Raw genomic sequence first — 16,079 nt, 5'->3', positions numbered from 1 at the left:
ATTTGGATCCATCACATCCCAGGTGAATGTTCTAACAAATGGGCTATTGGGCATAAGGCTGTCATTGACAGCAGCATCACAGTCTCCTTCTCGTCCTCTGTGAATGGTGCCTAAGTCCCCTTATGAATTTAGCTCCCAGCAATTCTTTTTCATCCAAAACTACTTGGTGAATTTGTGCCAAACACATCTATAACAGGTCAACTCAAACCTGTATTTTTCAGGGAATAAACTCATTGTTTACAACATTTTGCCCAGCTCTAGTTCTGACCAGCTCCAAACAGAGCCTGAAAATTACTTCTTAGAATAGGAATGTTTGTGCAACCTTAACTATGTGTGTTTTTATACCAATAAGAAGAACATCAACAGTTACTTTATCTAGGACAAACACTAGAATGGATATATGTAGAGCCCCATTTGTGAAACACAAAACATGAAAAACAATGAAAATGAAATAAAACAAAAATACTCACTCCCACAGTGTTAGCTCTTGTGGTTCCTGTCCCATAAGACTGGGACCAATTCCCCGTTCCCAGAGTTGAGACTTGGCACATGAGATCGCAGCACCTCTCAGGCCAAATTTGAGTCAGTGGCATTGTGACCCAGTGTGCCAGGTTGCAATACATGGAGTGGAAAGCCAGGCTCAGCCCCATGGGACAGAGCCACCTCTGCAGAGTGAGTGTGGGACATGCTCATTCTGTGCTGCCCCACCAGGGCCTCCCACCTCCCACGGGGACAGGACCCAACCCCCCGGGTTGGGGGGAGGGGAATGGATAAACAAATTAACAAGAAATACCCCAAAATAGAACAAAAACTATTATTAAAATAAAAATAATTTCATGGGTCTTTAGATATAAGCCTTCACGCATCAGGGAATAAACCAAACACTGACAAGGTTTAGAAAAAAAGATGTGTATGTGCTAGTTACTCTATAAGTGTCCATTTTGGAGTTTCTTGAAACCTCTTAAGAAGTATCTGGTATTGGCCACGGTCAGCGCCAAGACACTGGACTAGAAAGACCACTGGTCAGATCCTATATGTAAATTCCCCAGTTCAGAACAATTTGTGAGCTGAATTTTGAACTGAATGTCCACCAATTTCTAATGGCATCGTTACTTTCATAATTATATGCTTTGAGCCAAATGTTGTTGTTACTCCTCCAATTCCATTCAATTTGATGGAGTTTCATAGTTGTAACTGAGAGTATTATTGGGATCTATGATTTTTGAGATTTTAACTGGCAGAGTAAGGAACAGAGGCATTGCTACACCCTCTAATATAGCTTTCAGCAACATTTTAACATTTTAATTATAGTATAACTTCCAAAACACCATATAGACACACATGTTCGGTTTTCAGTTGCTAAAGCATATCCACCTCTGTATGTAATTAAATAATTAGGATCAGTTAGTCCACAGGTGTGCAACAGGAGCTGAGAAGGGCATATGCACCCCCAGGTGCCTGTGCACAGCAGTGGAGTAGCAACCCTACTGCTCCTTGGAGCACTTTACTTGTTGATCCAGGTATTTTGGCGGCATAAGTCACCCCAAGAGGAACAAGATGGGGGATGCCATGCGCAGGTGCTCAGGGAAGCGTAGGCTGCACTCCTGTAGAGATGCACCTGCTGCCCTCCCCCTGCCTGACAGGGAATTCTGCCACTCAACGTGCAGCTGTGCTTTAAAAGCACTGCTGACCTGTTAGATATCGGATTTTGTTTTACATACAGAATCAGAAAACAAAAAGAAGGATGTATTCTTCATCATCTGTCAAGGCTTGCTTACCAGTGCTGATGGAAAACACAATGTATCAATTTGATTTTAAGTAGCTATAGAAAGTCTACATCTATCCATGCATGTGTCACACAGATCCCAGATACATTCACTACTAGAAAAACAAATTAAAAGGGGAAGCAGAGGAAAGGCAAGGGAAAGTAAGAATCAATACTGGGAGGGTATAACAAATTAATTTTTCAGCTACTGTAACCTGATATGATGATGTATTAACATTAACAAACTAAATAAATAGCATTTTCTAATAGAGGTTCATTTAACTGATTTCATCTCTACAAATACTAATATCTTAAATAAAAACATTTTCTTTAAAAGGATGCAATTAACTAATGCAGGGGGTCCCAAACTGTGAGCTACAACATAGTCCTGGTTGGTCTACTAGCACAACTGCATTATCCAATCCAGCAAATCTTTAACTCCATGTGACTCATGTAATGTAAATAAAAGTTGCATATTTTGGACAGAGTATAGAAAAAACTTTATTTAAAAAAAACAAGCTGCAAAATGTCAAGTTTAATTCAAGGGCTGTCGATTAATCGCAGTTAACTCACGTGATTAGCCCCCAAAAATTAATCACGATTAACTGCAGTTTTAATCGCACTGTTAAACAATAGAATACCAATTGAAATTTATTAAATATTTTGGATGTTTTTCTGCATTTTCATATATATTGTATTCTGTGTTGTAACTGAAATCAAAGTATATCTTATTTTTATTACAAATATTTGCACTATAAAAGGTAAACAAAATAAACAGTATTTTTCAATTCACTTCATAGAAGTACTGTAGTGCAATCTCTTTCTCGTGAAAGTGCAATTTACAGCTGTAGATTTTTTTTGAGTTACATAACTGCTCTCAAAAACAAAACAATGTAAAACTTCAGAGCCTACAAGTCCACTCAGTCCTACTTCTTGTTCAGCCAATAAGTTTATTTTAATGTAGCTTTCACGGGGGCCCCTGTGGCATGGGACCCCGGACAACTGCGTTGCTTGCTACCCCCTAATGGTGGCCCTGGTTTTTATATGCAGGAAAACAGTTGTTGTGACACAGGTGGGCCTTGGAGGTTTTTATAGCATGTTGCAAGGGCCTCAGAAAGAAAAAGGTTGAGAACCATTGCTTTACAGTTTGTGTGAATCCTTATGATCTATCAAGTGGTATGTTAAACAAAGTACAGAAGTACATATCCCTGGGATGCTAAGAGAGTTACAGCTGTTAGCCAGCTGGGTGAAATGCTGATGGTGATAGCAAAATACAGAGGCTGTATGATGAAAGGGTAGCTGCTGTAGAGTTCTTCAAGGCCTTGCAGGGTCTGGAGACTCTTTGGTGCTTAATTAGTCTATATAAAATGTATACTTTTATTTTAAATAAAGTATTTCCTATTAATCAGGGCCTTCTCTGAATTTCTTAAGAAAGGTATTTTGTATTTGTTTTTCCAAACTGAAATTTTTGCTCACTTATATTGGTTAACATAAAATGATTTATTATTCTTGTTATTATCAGTCTACCCTATTATTATCCTAGTTACTTTTCTTCTTTGCCACTAGGAACCAGCTGTGCTCTCTTTCCAGTCAGACGCCTGGTCTAAACTATGCATTTAGGTCGAATTTAGCAGCGTTAAATTGAATTAACCCTGCACCCGTCCACACAACGACGCCATTTAGTCCGACATAAAGGGCTCTTAAAATCGAAGAGGGGAGTAGCGCCAAAATTGACATTGTCATTTCGAATTAGGGTTAGTGTGGCCGCAATTCGACAGTATTGGCCTCCGGGAGCTATCCCACAGTGCACCACTGTGTCTGCTCTGGACAACAATCTGAAGTCGGATGCACTGGCCAGGTAGACAGGAAAAGCCCCGCGAACTTTTGAATTTCATTTCCTGTTTGCCCAGCGTAGAGTGCACAGGTGACCATGCAGAGCTCATCAGCACAGGTAACCATGCAGTCCGAGAATCGAAAAAGAGCACCAGCATGGACCGTACGGGAGGTAATGGATCTGATCGCTATATGGGGAGAGGATTCCGTGCTAGCAGAACTACGTTCCAAAAGACATTGCCAAAACATTTTAAAAAAATCTCCAAGGGCATGATGGAGAGAGGCCACAATAGGGACTCACTACAGTGCCGCATGAAAGTTAAGGAGGTCAGACAAGCCTACCACAGTCTGGATGGAACTCTGAGGGCATGTGTGTAAGTGACAGAGGCTCAGGAAATCGAAGACACGGATTTCAGGAAAGAAGCAAACGGAAGGTCCAGGTCAGAGCCGCAAACATGCCACTTCTGCGCTGAGCTGCGTGCAATTCTAGGGGGGGGGGGGGGGCGCCACCACTACCCCACCTCTGACCGTGGATTCTGAGGAGGGGGTAATCCCAGCTATGCCTGAGGATTCTGCGGACGGGGAAGATGAGGAGGAGGAGAAGGAGGAGGACGAGCTTGCGTAGAGTACACAGTACTCCATTCTCCCCAAGAGCCAGGATCTTTTTCTCAGCCTGACTGAAGTACCCTCCCACGGCAGTATCCCAGACAATGAGGCCATGGAAGGGACCTCTGGTGAGTGTACCTTTGTAAATATAAAAACATGGTTTAAAAGCAAGCGATTTTTAATGATTAATTTGCCCTGAGGACTTGGGATGCATTCGCGGCCAGTATAGCTACTGGAAAAGTCTGTTAACGTGTCTGGGGATGAAATGGAAATCCTTCAGGGACATCTCCATGAAGCTCTCCTGGAGGTACTCCAAAAGCCTTTCCAGAAGGTTTCTGGGCAGTGCAGCCTTATTCCGTCCTCCATGGTAGGACACTTGACCACACCATGCTAGTAGCAAGTAATCTGGTATCATTGCATGACAAAGCCTGGCAGCGTATGGTCCCGGTGTTTGCTGGCATTCAAGCAACATCCGTTCTTTATCTCGCTGTGTTATCGTCAGGAGAGTGATATCGTTCATGGTAACCTGGTTGAAATATGGGAATTTAATTAAGGGGACAGAGGTGGCTGTTCCTACTGCGCTGTTTGCCTGTGGCTGAAAAAAAATCCTTCCCTGCAGTTAGCCAAGCGGGAGGTGGGGATCATTGGCGCTGAGCTTTTCACGTTTGGCTAGCAAGGATCTTCCCTGATACCAGCCATGCGGTGGGGGGAGGGGTAAAGCGATCATCCCAGATAATTGGATGGGGGAGGGTTAGTTTGGCTTCTGCAGGGATCTTCCCTGATACCAGCCACGCATTGGGAGGAGGGATAAAGCGATCATCCCAGAGAATTGGATGCGGGGGGGGGGGGGTAGTTTGGTTTCTGCTGCTGCACGTTAACAGGAAAACCGCAGCACTCAGCGGGTGTTGCTTGGTATGTGGGAAAGGAGGGCGCTGCTTTTAGGAAGGCTGCAGAAGCTGAAAGACAATGGCTTACCATGGCCGCATGCAAGCCAAATTCTGTTGCCCAGATCTGCGTCTGTGATCTCTAACACCAAAGCCGCAGGCACTCAATATTAAGATGCAAAATGCAACCATGTACCGAAATCACGTGCTATGTAATGTGAATAGTGTTGTTCACCGTGAAAGAGAATAAGCATTGTTCTGTAAAATGTATCTTTTTAAATACTTCTCTCCCTTTTTTCCCTCCCTCCTGCAGCTGCAAATTTTTCAAGCCTCCCTCCTCCGTCCTGAAGGCTATCTCAAATAAGGTGGTGAAAAAAATGGACGTGAGACGAAATGTTCTCTGAAATCATGGAATCGACCCGCAATGAAAGAGCTCATCTGAATGAGTGGAAGGACACGGTATCAAAGTACAGGAAAGATGCCAGTGAACGTGAGGACAGGAGGGACCAACGTGAGGACATGAGGGACCAACGTGAGGAGAGGAGAGATGCTCGAGATGAGAGGTGGCGGGATGCAACGCTGGGGCTGCTGCATGAGCAAACGGACATGCTCCGGCGTCTGGTGGAGCTTCAGGAATGGCAGCAGGATCACAGTGTGCCGCTATAGCCCCTGTATAACCGCCCTCCCCCATCACCAAGTTCCATAGCCTCCTCACCCAGACGTGTAAGAACGTGCGGGGAGGGGAGGCTCCGTGAACCCTCCCACTCCACCCCAGTGGACAGCCCAAGCAAAAGGCTGTCATTATTTTGAACTTTTTAGTGGCCTTTTCCTTCCCTCCTATCCTCCTCCCAAACCCCACCCAGGCTACCTTGTCAGTTCTCTCCCTCTTTTTATAACCAATTAATAAAGAACACATTATTTTTAAACGATAGTGACTTTATTTCCTTTGAAAGCAAGCTGTGATCAAAGGGGGAGGGTGGGTTGCTTACAGAGAATGAGTCAATCAAGGGGGCAGGTTTTCATCAAGGAGAAACAAACAGAACTTTTACACTGTAGCCTGGCCAGTCATGAAACTGGTTTTCAAAGCTTCTCTGATGCACAGCGCTTCCTGGTGTGCTCTTCTAATCGCCCTGGTGTCTGGCTGTGCGTAATCAGGAGCCAGGCAATTTGCCTCAGCCTCCCACCCCGCCATAAAGGTCTCCCCCTTACTCTCACAGAGACTGTGCAGCACACAGCAATAACAATGGGAATATTGGTTTGGCTGAGGTCTGAGTGAGTCAGTAACGTGCGCCAGCGACCCTTTAAACATCCAAATGCACATTCTACCACCATTCTGCACTTGCTCAGCCTGTAGTTGAACAGCTCCTGACTACTGTCCAGGCTGACTGTGTATGGCTTCATGAGCCATGGCATTAAGGGGTAGGCTGGGTCCCCAAGGATAACTATAGGCATTTCAACATCCCCCACGGTTACTTTCTGGTCTGGGAAGTAAATCCCTTGCTGCAGCTGTTTAAACAGATTAGTGTTCCTGAAGACGCGAGCGTCATGAATCCTTCCCGGCCATCCCACATTGATGTTGGTGAAACGTCCCTTGTGATCCACCAGTGCTTGCAGCACCATTGAAAAGTACCCCTTGCGGTTTATGTACTGGCTGCCCTGGTGCTCCAGTGCCAAGATAGGGATATGGGTTCCATCTATTGCCCCACCACAGTTAGGGAATCCCATTGTAGCAAAGCCATCCACTATGACCTGCACATTTCCTAGAGTCACTACCTTTGGTAGCAGCAGCTCAGTGATTGCTTTGGCTACTTGCATCACAGCAGCCCCCACAGTGCCCTTACACATGCGAAAGTTTTGCAGCCACTGGGAATCGACCCACACCTGCAACACTATGCGGTCCCACCAGTCTGTGCTTGTTTCTCGGACCCAGAATCGGCATTCCACGGCTAGAACCTGCCCTATTAACAACATGATCTCCAAAGTGCCGGGACCCGCGGTTTGAGAGAATTCTGTGTCCATGTCCTCATCATTCTCGTCGCCGCACTGCCGTCGCCCCCTTCTCCTCGCCTGGTTTTTCAGGTCCTGGTTCAGCATAAACTGCACGATAACGCGCAAGGTGTTTTCATGACTGCTGTCTTGAGCTGAGCGGACTCCATGCTTGCCGTGGTATGGCATCTGCAGTGTTCACCCCAGGAAAAAAGGCGCGAAACGGTTGTCTGCCATTGCTTTCATGGAGGGAGGGGTGAGGCTGTACCCAGAACCACCAGTGACAATGTTTTTTGCCCCATTAGGCATTGGGATCTCAACCCAGAATTTCAATGGGCGGGGGAGACTGCAGGAACTATGGGATAGCTACCCAGAGTGGAACGCTCCGGAAGTCGACGCTAGCCTCGATACATGGACTCACACCGCCGAATTAATGTGCTTACTGTGGCCGCATGCACTCGACTTTATACAATCGGTTGCCAAAAACTGATTTCTGTAAATTCGGAGTAATCCTGTAGCGCAGACATACCCAGAGACAAGATTCCACTTAGACAACTGGCAATTCCTTTTCAGACTGCATTCCCATCTGTAAAATCTGTAAACTTACTTTCTTTCCCTCACTCTTTGTCTACCTTGTGTACTGATATAGTAAGCTCTTTGAGACAGGTGGAGCTCCTACTCTTGTTCAATACCTAGCACAATGAGGCACCAATTTTGTTTGGGGCTTCCAGGCACTGTAACTACTATTGCAACAACAACAACTGTATTATCAACACAAGATGCAAACTTCCAAAACATATTTTCCCCCAGTCTATATTACAGGAGGAGCGGGCTCAGAGCTTCAGGGAGAAGCTTAGTGCATCGGGGGGGCCATACCAAATGTATTTTCAGCAATATATCATGAAACATGTTCACATTGAAGCAAACCAATTTATTCTGTGGAGGGGCCCAAAATTCAACAGAAACATTGGCAGTTGAAATGATGGTTTCCCATCATGACAAAAGTTCTGTATGAAATCAACTGCCAACCAGACAACCATCATGGAATCCCCTCTAGACTTGTTAAAGCAGCATTGCCTCAGGTGAGTTCAGTTAGTGGGGCACTGCACTATAGCATTTATCAACTTTGTTCTGTTTAATCATTAAAACTGAACATGTTTCATCTTTTATACCAGTATCTGACAAAGAAAATTTCAGAAAGTTCGCCTCTTTTGAATTTCTAGTTGGCGTGTTAGATTAGGTATTCAGTGACTGCACTTTCCTCTATCAGAGCCATGCAGCTACTGTATGAGATGACGTACAGTTACATCAGTAAAACAACAAGGAGTCTGGTGGCACCTTAAAGACTAACAGATTTATTTGGGCATAAGCTTTCGTGAGTAAAAACCTCACTTCTTCGGATGCATAGAGTGAAAGTTACAGATGCCTGAGATCATAGTGTACCAAGGTGATTATGCCTGCATCTGTAACTTTCACTCTATGCATCCGAAGAAGTGAGGTTTTTACTCACGAAAGCTTATGCCCAAATAAATCTGTTAGTCTTTAAGGTGCCACCAGACTCCTTGTTGTTTTTGTAGATACAGACTAACACGGCTACCCCCTGATACTTGTCAGTAAAACAGTTAAATCTCCTTGAATATAAATTACATGTTGACGGGCTCTATGAGGAAAAACAACCAACAGTAGGGTGCAAAAAAGATATCAGATAACATAGGAATAAAGCTTATATTGTCCTGAAATTTGCAGATATTTTTGGATGAATCGGACTGTGCATGACCCAGTTTCACATTCAGAAACCAGAAATGCTGACTGATATTCTAAATACATGCAGATTATATTTAAATACCTGCACTGTACTTAATCAGGCAAAATATCAAAAGCCAATTTTCTCTGAAAGTTTCATGAAATATGATTGGTCATTTTCAATTGAATTTACTAATATGATATAAAATAGCTTTGCTGTTATTGATCATGCATTCTACGCAGCATGTCAACTAATTATCGGTAAGTACAACAGCAAACTTGCAGCATTGCATCAAAAACACGTGGAGAAGAAAATATAGTTTTACTAAAAGGCTGAACTCTTTTATGCTACTCACATATATTCTGTTGATGATAAACAAGAGGCATTGAGAACACAAATTTGTTTCTATTGAAACCATGTAAGATAGCTCCACTGATACTATGGTAATGAACACTGCAGAAATGCATTGCTGCCAGATTCTACTCATGGTGAATAGTATATCTGAAATTGATAGGACTACTCAATCTGTGTAATATAGCAGAATTGGGCTCTATTTATTTGGACTAAAATCACATATCGCATGTAAACATTTAATTCCAGTTGCAAACTGGTGGTCCCAGTTTTACATATGGTTAAAAAGAGCTTAGCTGTCACCACAATACAACAAGTTTAGAGCTTAATCCTTCCTGATTCTTACAAGGGTGCACAGTGGGGGTATGGCAGAAGGAACTTTTATCCATCTGTTGTGCAATCTGTAGAAAAGCCAGTCAGCTCAGCAGTCCCTAGTCCCCTGGTGGTGCATGGCACCCTGAAGGGGGTGAAGAGAAAGTAGGGTGATGGACCTGATTCCTGCTTTGTAGTGGCTTGAAGAACAAGACTGGTGTATAAGGGAAAGCATACACAATAAAAGGGCTTCATAGTGGGGACACTCCTGCTGCACACTGTGGGGTTGGGACAGTGAAGGACTGCACATCTAACTCAGGGGGGCTATGTCTAATGGGCCCTTAATGGTGTATTTTAAGAAAGAACATAATTAATTATTAAAGTATTTAATTGGATATAATTTTAAAGATGTTCAGATCCTTGCAAACATGAAGAATTTCAAAGAGATCATAGTGTACCAAGGTGATTATACATTCAATGTCAGGAGGAAACCCAATTTAGTAATTTTTCTTCAACATATAATTAGCAAGACATTACTTACTCAAATCCACATGATTTTGTTCAGAATGACAATCACATTATGTCTGGAAGACTAAAACCTATTATTATCATTAAAGATGCACATATTAGGTAATTAAATACACAAAGCTGACATGTGACTACAGATTCTGATGCAGCTACCCAATTTGTTTTTATGTCATCATTTCTGAAAGCAACAAAATCAGGATGATGATATATACATATAGATATAGGCCAAACTGTAATTGACAAAATCACCAAAGGATGATTGAGCTAGAATTGCAGAACACTTTTCAACTGCAACTTTTTCGGCAAAAAATGCAGATTTGGCAACACCGAAACATTTCACGAATTCGTACTGATTTCACCAACTTATTTCAGTCAAGAAAAAAATTCAAAAACATTCTGAAAAAGGATAAATGTTTCACTTCAACATTTTTGAAACTAAAAGTTTTGATTTTTCAATTCAAAATAACTTTTTCCTTTGAAATGGCCTTTAATAATTTAAAAAAAAGGCTAAAACATGCTTGGAATAGAAATTAAACATGTTCTTTTAGGTTGAACCAAATGATTCATTTGTTCTGAAACAATTTTTTAAAAATTATTTTTCAATTGGCTGAAAAGTTTGGGGGGAAAAAAGTTTTTTGTTTTGATCTGAAACTTTTTATTATTGGAGTTGCCAGGGAACTGAAGAATGCATTATTCACTCTGCTCTAGATAGAACACTGGAGATTATTTATGCTAGTTTTATTATTCTTTAACAGTTAATCTTTTGCCTGTATTTTGAATAATTTTTGATGCAAGCCTATGTCTATAATGGAACTCAAAAGATATGTCTACACTGTAATTAAACGTCCATAGCTAGTCTATGTCAGCTGACTCGGGCTTACACGGCCGTGGCAACTGGGCTTTAATTTGCTATGAAGACCCCATGAGTCCCAGAGCTCAGGCTCCAGCCCAAGCCCAAACATCTACAATTTTAATTTTGCAGCCCCACAGCCCAAGCCCTGCAAACCCAAGTTAGCTGACACAGGCCAGCCACAGGTGTTTAATTGCAGTGTAGACATACCCCAACACCTGCTAGGCACAACTGTTCGTTAAGCCACTTAGTAAGCAATATGCATGGCAAGTGCAACACAAAATACCACTTCTCAGTTTTCCTCCCACCGCGACCGTTAGGTATCACATTAGAAGTCAGCATTTATGATTGCCAAGTGTTTGGGCCATCCATAGAATGCACCATTTCTAATATACTGCATATATTGCTGTTGGTTTTTTGGTCTTTTTTTACACAGGCAAAACTCCTACTGCCCTCAATAAGAACATTGTCTGAGAAAGGCATGCAGGACTGAGCTGGATGTATCAAATTCCACACCATTTAAACCATGCAAGGAGGCTGCGGATGGAGGCCAGGGGCAGAGTGGCCACACAGAGATGCCTGTGCACCTCTCAAATGACCTCAATGGTCCTGCATCACTCTGCATGGAAGGCTGCAATGGCAGCAAGCCAGGAGAAGGGTCATGGGATGTTGATAATGGCAATAAAATAATATTAATCTCTTTTGGACAATGTTTTTCATATATATACAGTATAACCCCATTTATCAAAGTCTCCATTTTCCGGTTCTCCATATTGATCTAACAACCAGCCACCAGGGGCTGACAGCACTTGCAACACTTCCTCTTCAGCACAGAGACCTTCTACTACTGTGTCCACACACACAATGGGGCCCCAATTCTTGTTGGCCCTTAGGCACAACCATAATAAACATGAAGATAATATAGATGCTGGACTGGACAAGAGATAGTGCAGAGCCACATGATCTTGTGACAGTTTTTTGGAGTGTCCAGGATTGTGGGTCACTGTGCTATTCTCCGGCCTCCAGTGAGAAGGAGTCTTTCATGTGGTAGCTGGATGTCAGCTCCCTGAAACTGCCAGCTCTTCACCCACTCAAGCACTCTTCTCCGGGCTCTGCCAGTCCCCACTTTGCCTTACAAATTAACACTTGGTATTAATTCCCTGAACACCTCAGAAGCATCCCCCTATAGAGTCCAGCACTGGACACTCACAGTAATGACAAGGTTCGCTACTTGCAGGGGAAGAGTATACACACATCAGCTTGTTTGATTGAACTGAGTACCAGCTCCAATATAACAAGATAACACAATAATCTATTTATAGTGAAAACTAATGTAAGTTTATTAAAGAGATTGTGCGAAAGGATAACAAGAACAAGTTACAAAGAAAATAAAGTATAAAACGCTTCTCCTAAACTAAGACTTAACGATAACAAGCTAACCTTGTCTAAAGCAATTTCTTACTTTCCACCTTTCTTGCAACATTTCAACTGAGGTTGGTTGAGATCCTGTTTTTTCACGGGCATAACCACATTGCCCGGTTATCCCCTCAAGTGAAGGATAAAAGAGGGGCCCTCCTCTTAGTCCCAAAACTCCCTTGTTTTGGTCTCCACATCAGAATGACTCCCCGTGGTGTCCTCCCTGCAGTGCTGGCTCCAAATGTCTCTCCTACTCCTGTTTGTTTCACATCTTTCCCTGCCCCCAAACTGTTTTTCCTGTTTACTATCACATGTATATAGGGCTGTCTTTGCGTTAGCTTTACAATGCTGAATTTACACATGAACTGAGGCAGGTGATTCCACATTCCTTTGTTTGGCAAAAACACCTTGCCAATCCTGCCTACATACATACAGCTTCTAAAATATCACCCATACATCTATCATGCAACGATTAAGAGGATCAGTATGACATAAGCTTCCAATTAGACATCTTACATGATCCTTTATGGGTAAATACTGTGAAAGCAGTGCGTTAGGTGTCATGAGTTTGTCAGACTTGATAGGAATGGCTGTTCCAGAACAGGGAACCCTTTGCCAGTTGGCATTCAGGAGTTCTTAGGGTCACAGACCCTACTGGAGGACTTGGGAAGGCACAATATCTCCAGGAGAACTGTGCAGGCTGCACCATCTTTTAGAATGGTCCAGTCTACTCCTCTCTTTGTGGCTGGTTAACTCTGCAGAAGAGTGCAGAGGAAGGTGGGGTCAGCCCCCCACCTCTCCATTTTATGCTGCCCCTTTGGAGTGTTGGAGGTCTCCACTGCCACACCAACGGAGCCATGTGGGCATTCAACTGCAGTTGTGACAAGTCCTATGTAGATAACCTTCAATGATGGGGAAGGGGGCTTCTTGTGTGCCTCTTCCTCTCCAGGAGTCACATAAGGACATGTCACAATTTTGCCCTTTACTGCAAGGCATTTTTCAGTTCTATCACTTGTTTTACTTATGAGCATACAAGTCAACAGAATAGAGTCTGATCTTGCAAACTTTGCCTCACATGATAAAAGGTTTTCAGGATTGCACCCATAATTATTCTAACAGTGCAGCCTAAAGAATTAAAATTATACAAACTCTTAAGTCCATGAGATAAAATTACTTAAGGAGGTACTTATGTATATACGTTTCCATCATAGAAATTTACAATACATGACTTACACTATCAAATCTAATAGTAATCCAATGTGTTTTCAAAGATCAAGAACTGACTGTTTCATAGGTTTTCACCCCAATTAAATATTCATAAACATCTTAATTTCCACTGGTTGTCAAGAACTGTAAGAATGATCATTGATGATTTCACTAAAAGCTTGATTTGAGGAAAAAGTTCTCAATGTACTGCTTCACCAGATAAATCCATAAATGATTTCATACCCAAGATAAGGAAGCAATCTGATATTTAAAATTAGTGTTCAATCTCCCTTTCTGGTAATGCACCACATCAATACAGTATAACAAAAAAAAGAGAGATGATAACGGGAGAGTGTAGAAATGGATCATTACAGCTACTGCAGTGATAACCTGTATAAAACTGGCATGCTTATCAAAGGGGAAAAACAGCACCCCATAATATGTCAGACTCATGAATATTTACTTATAAATAAGGGAAGCAAATTACGTTTGAGGTTTATCAAAATTCTAATGGTTCAATTACACCCCCTGCTAGTAAACTGTTACTGAATCACTATTTGGAGGCTTAAGCATTTTGAGAAGATGACCATAATTACCCGGCATCCTTCAGTGGCATTGTGCCACTTCAATAAAACATGAGTTGTCGGCATTAAATAAGTGAGAAATAAGCCTTTTTTTGCTCTCCAGAGAGGAACAAAGGTGTCCTTGAATAATTAAGATGTGTGTAAAGCCATCTGTGCAGACATACTAAACATTTTCACTTTGTCAATCACAAAGTACTAAGAAAACTCTTAGCAACCTCTGTTCACACCCCACCATACTGTCAATTAACTCTTTTAAAATACATGACTTCGCAAACATTTGTGAACAGCATTAAAGAGATCAGGTTCAACGCTAGTCCTGATCAGCAGAATCTCCCCTCTCCTAGGAGTCAGCAAAAGTACCTAAGTAGGTTTTGACCATTGCAATTTTTGAGGCTGTGGGGCTCTCTGTTCGAAGTACTGGGACTGTCTGTTCCACGAACCTGTCACATTCCATCCCTCCACCCACCCTCCCCCCCAATATATTTTGAGTACAGATACCTTTATCTTAATAGTGGGGACAGGAAAGAAGGGGATGCTATGCCTACTTTCCTGGCCATGCAGTGGGTTTTTCTCATTTAGGACATGGTTTGGTCATAAGAATATCAGAACGTCCATACTGGGTCTTCTGATGGCCAATACCAGGTGCCCCAGAGGGAATGAACAGAAGAGGTAATCATCAAGTGATCCATCTCCTGTTGCCCATTCCCAGCTTCTGGCAAACAGAGGTTAGGGACACCATTCCTGCCCATCCTGGCTAATAGCCATTGATGGACCTATCTTACATGAATTTATCTAGTTCTTTTTGAAACCCTGTTGTAGTCTTGGCCTTCACAACATCCTCTGACAAAGAGTTCCACAGGTTGACTATGCGTTGTGTGAAGAAATACTTCCTTTTGTTTGTTTTAAGCCTGCTGCCTATTAATTTCATTTGGTGACCCCTAGTTCTTGTGTTATGAGAAGGAGTAAATAACATTTCCTTATTTACTTTCTCCATGCCAGTCATGATTTTATAGACCTCTATCATATCCCCCTAGTCGTCTCTTTTCCAAGCTGAAAAGTCCCAGTCATTTTAATCTATCCTCATACGGAAGCTGTTCCATACCCCTAATAATTTTTGTTGCCCTTTTCTGAACCTTTTCCAATTCCAATATATTTTTCTTGAGATGGGGAGGCCACATCTGCAAGCAGTATTCAAGATGTGGGCGTATTATGGATTTATATAGAGTCAATATGATATTTTCTGTCTTATTATCTATTCCTTTCTTAATGATTCTCAACATTCTGTTCGTTTTTTTGACTGCCACTGCTGCGCTGCACACTGAGTGGATGTTTTCAGAGAACTATCCACAATAATGCCAAGATCTCTTTCTTGAGTTGTAACAGCAAATTTTTGGCCTTCCTAGTTATATTTTTACACTTCGTTTGCCAGAGTTTATGCTCCTTTCTATTTTCCTCATTAGGATTTAACTTCCACTTTTTAAAGGATCATAGAATCATAGAATATCTGGTTTGGAAGGGACCTCAGGAAGTCATCTAGTCCAACCCCCTGCTCAAAGCAGGACCAATTCCCAACTAAATCATCCCAGCCAGGGCTTTGTCAAGCCTGGCCTTAAAAACCTCTAAGGAAGGAGATTCCACCACCTCCCTAGGTAACCCATTTCAGTGCTTCACTACCCTCCTAGTGAAAAAGTTTTTCCTAATATCCAACCTAAACCTCCCCAAATGCAACTTGAGACCATTACTCCTTGTTCTGTCATCAGGTACCACTGAGAACAGTCTAGATCCATCCTCTTTGGAACCCCCTTTCAGGTAGTTGAAAGCAGCTATCAAATGCCCCCTCATTCTTCTCTTCTGCAGACCAAACCATCCCAGTTCCCTCAGCCTCTCCTCATAAGTCATGTGCTCCAGCCCCCTAATCATTTTTGTTGCCCTCTGCGGGACTCTTTCCAATTTTTCCACATCCTTCTTGTAGTGTGGGGCCCAAAACTGGACACAGTACTCCAGATGAGGCCTC

The 16,079-nt window shown here is 42.5% G+C and overlaps 1 protein-coding gene across 1 annotated transcript in view; it reads right to left on the bottom strand.

The window, feature by feature from the left end:
- The window catches only part of PCDH15 (protocadherin related 15), a 1,392,890-nt gene that overhangs the window by 162,846 nt on the left and 1,213,965 nt on the right, over positions 1–16,079 (bottom strand). The window lies entirely within an intron of this gene.

Source organism: Chrysemys picta, chromosome 7 (assembly GCF_011386835.1).
Source record: "Chrysemys picta bellii isolate R12L10 chromosome 7, ASM1138683v2, whole genome shotgun sequence".
Lineage (NCBI taxonomy): Eukaryota > Metazoa > Chordata > Testudines > Emydidae > Chrysemys > Chrysemys picta.
This window is presented reverse-complemented; position numbering and strand designations above follow the sequence as displayed.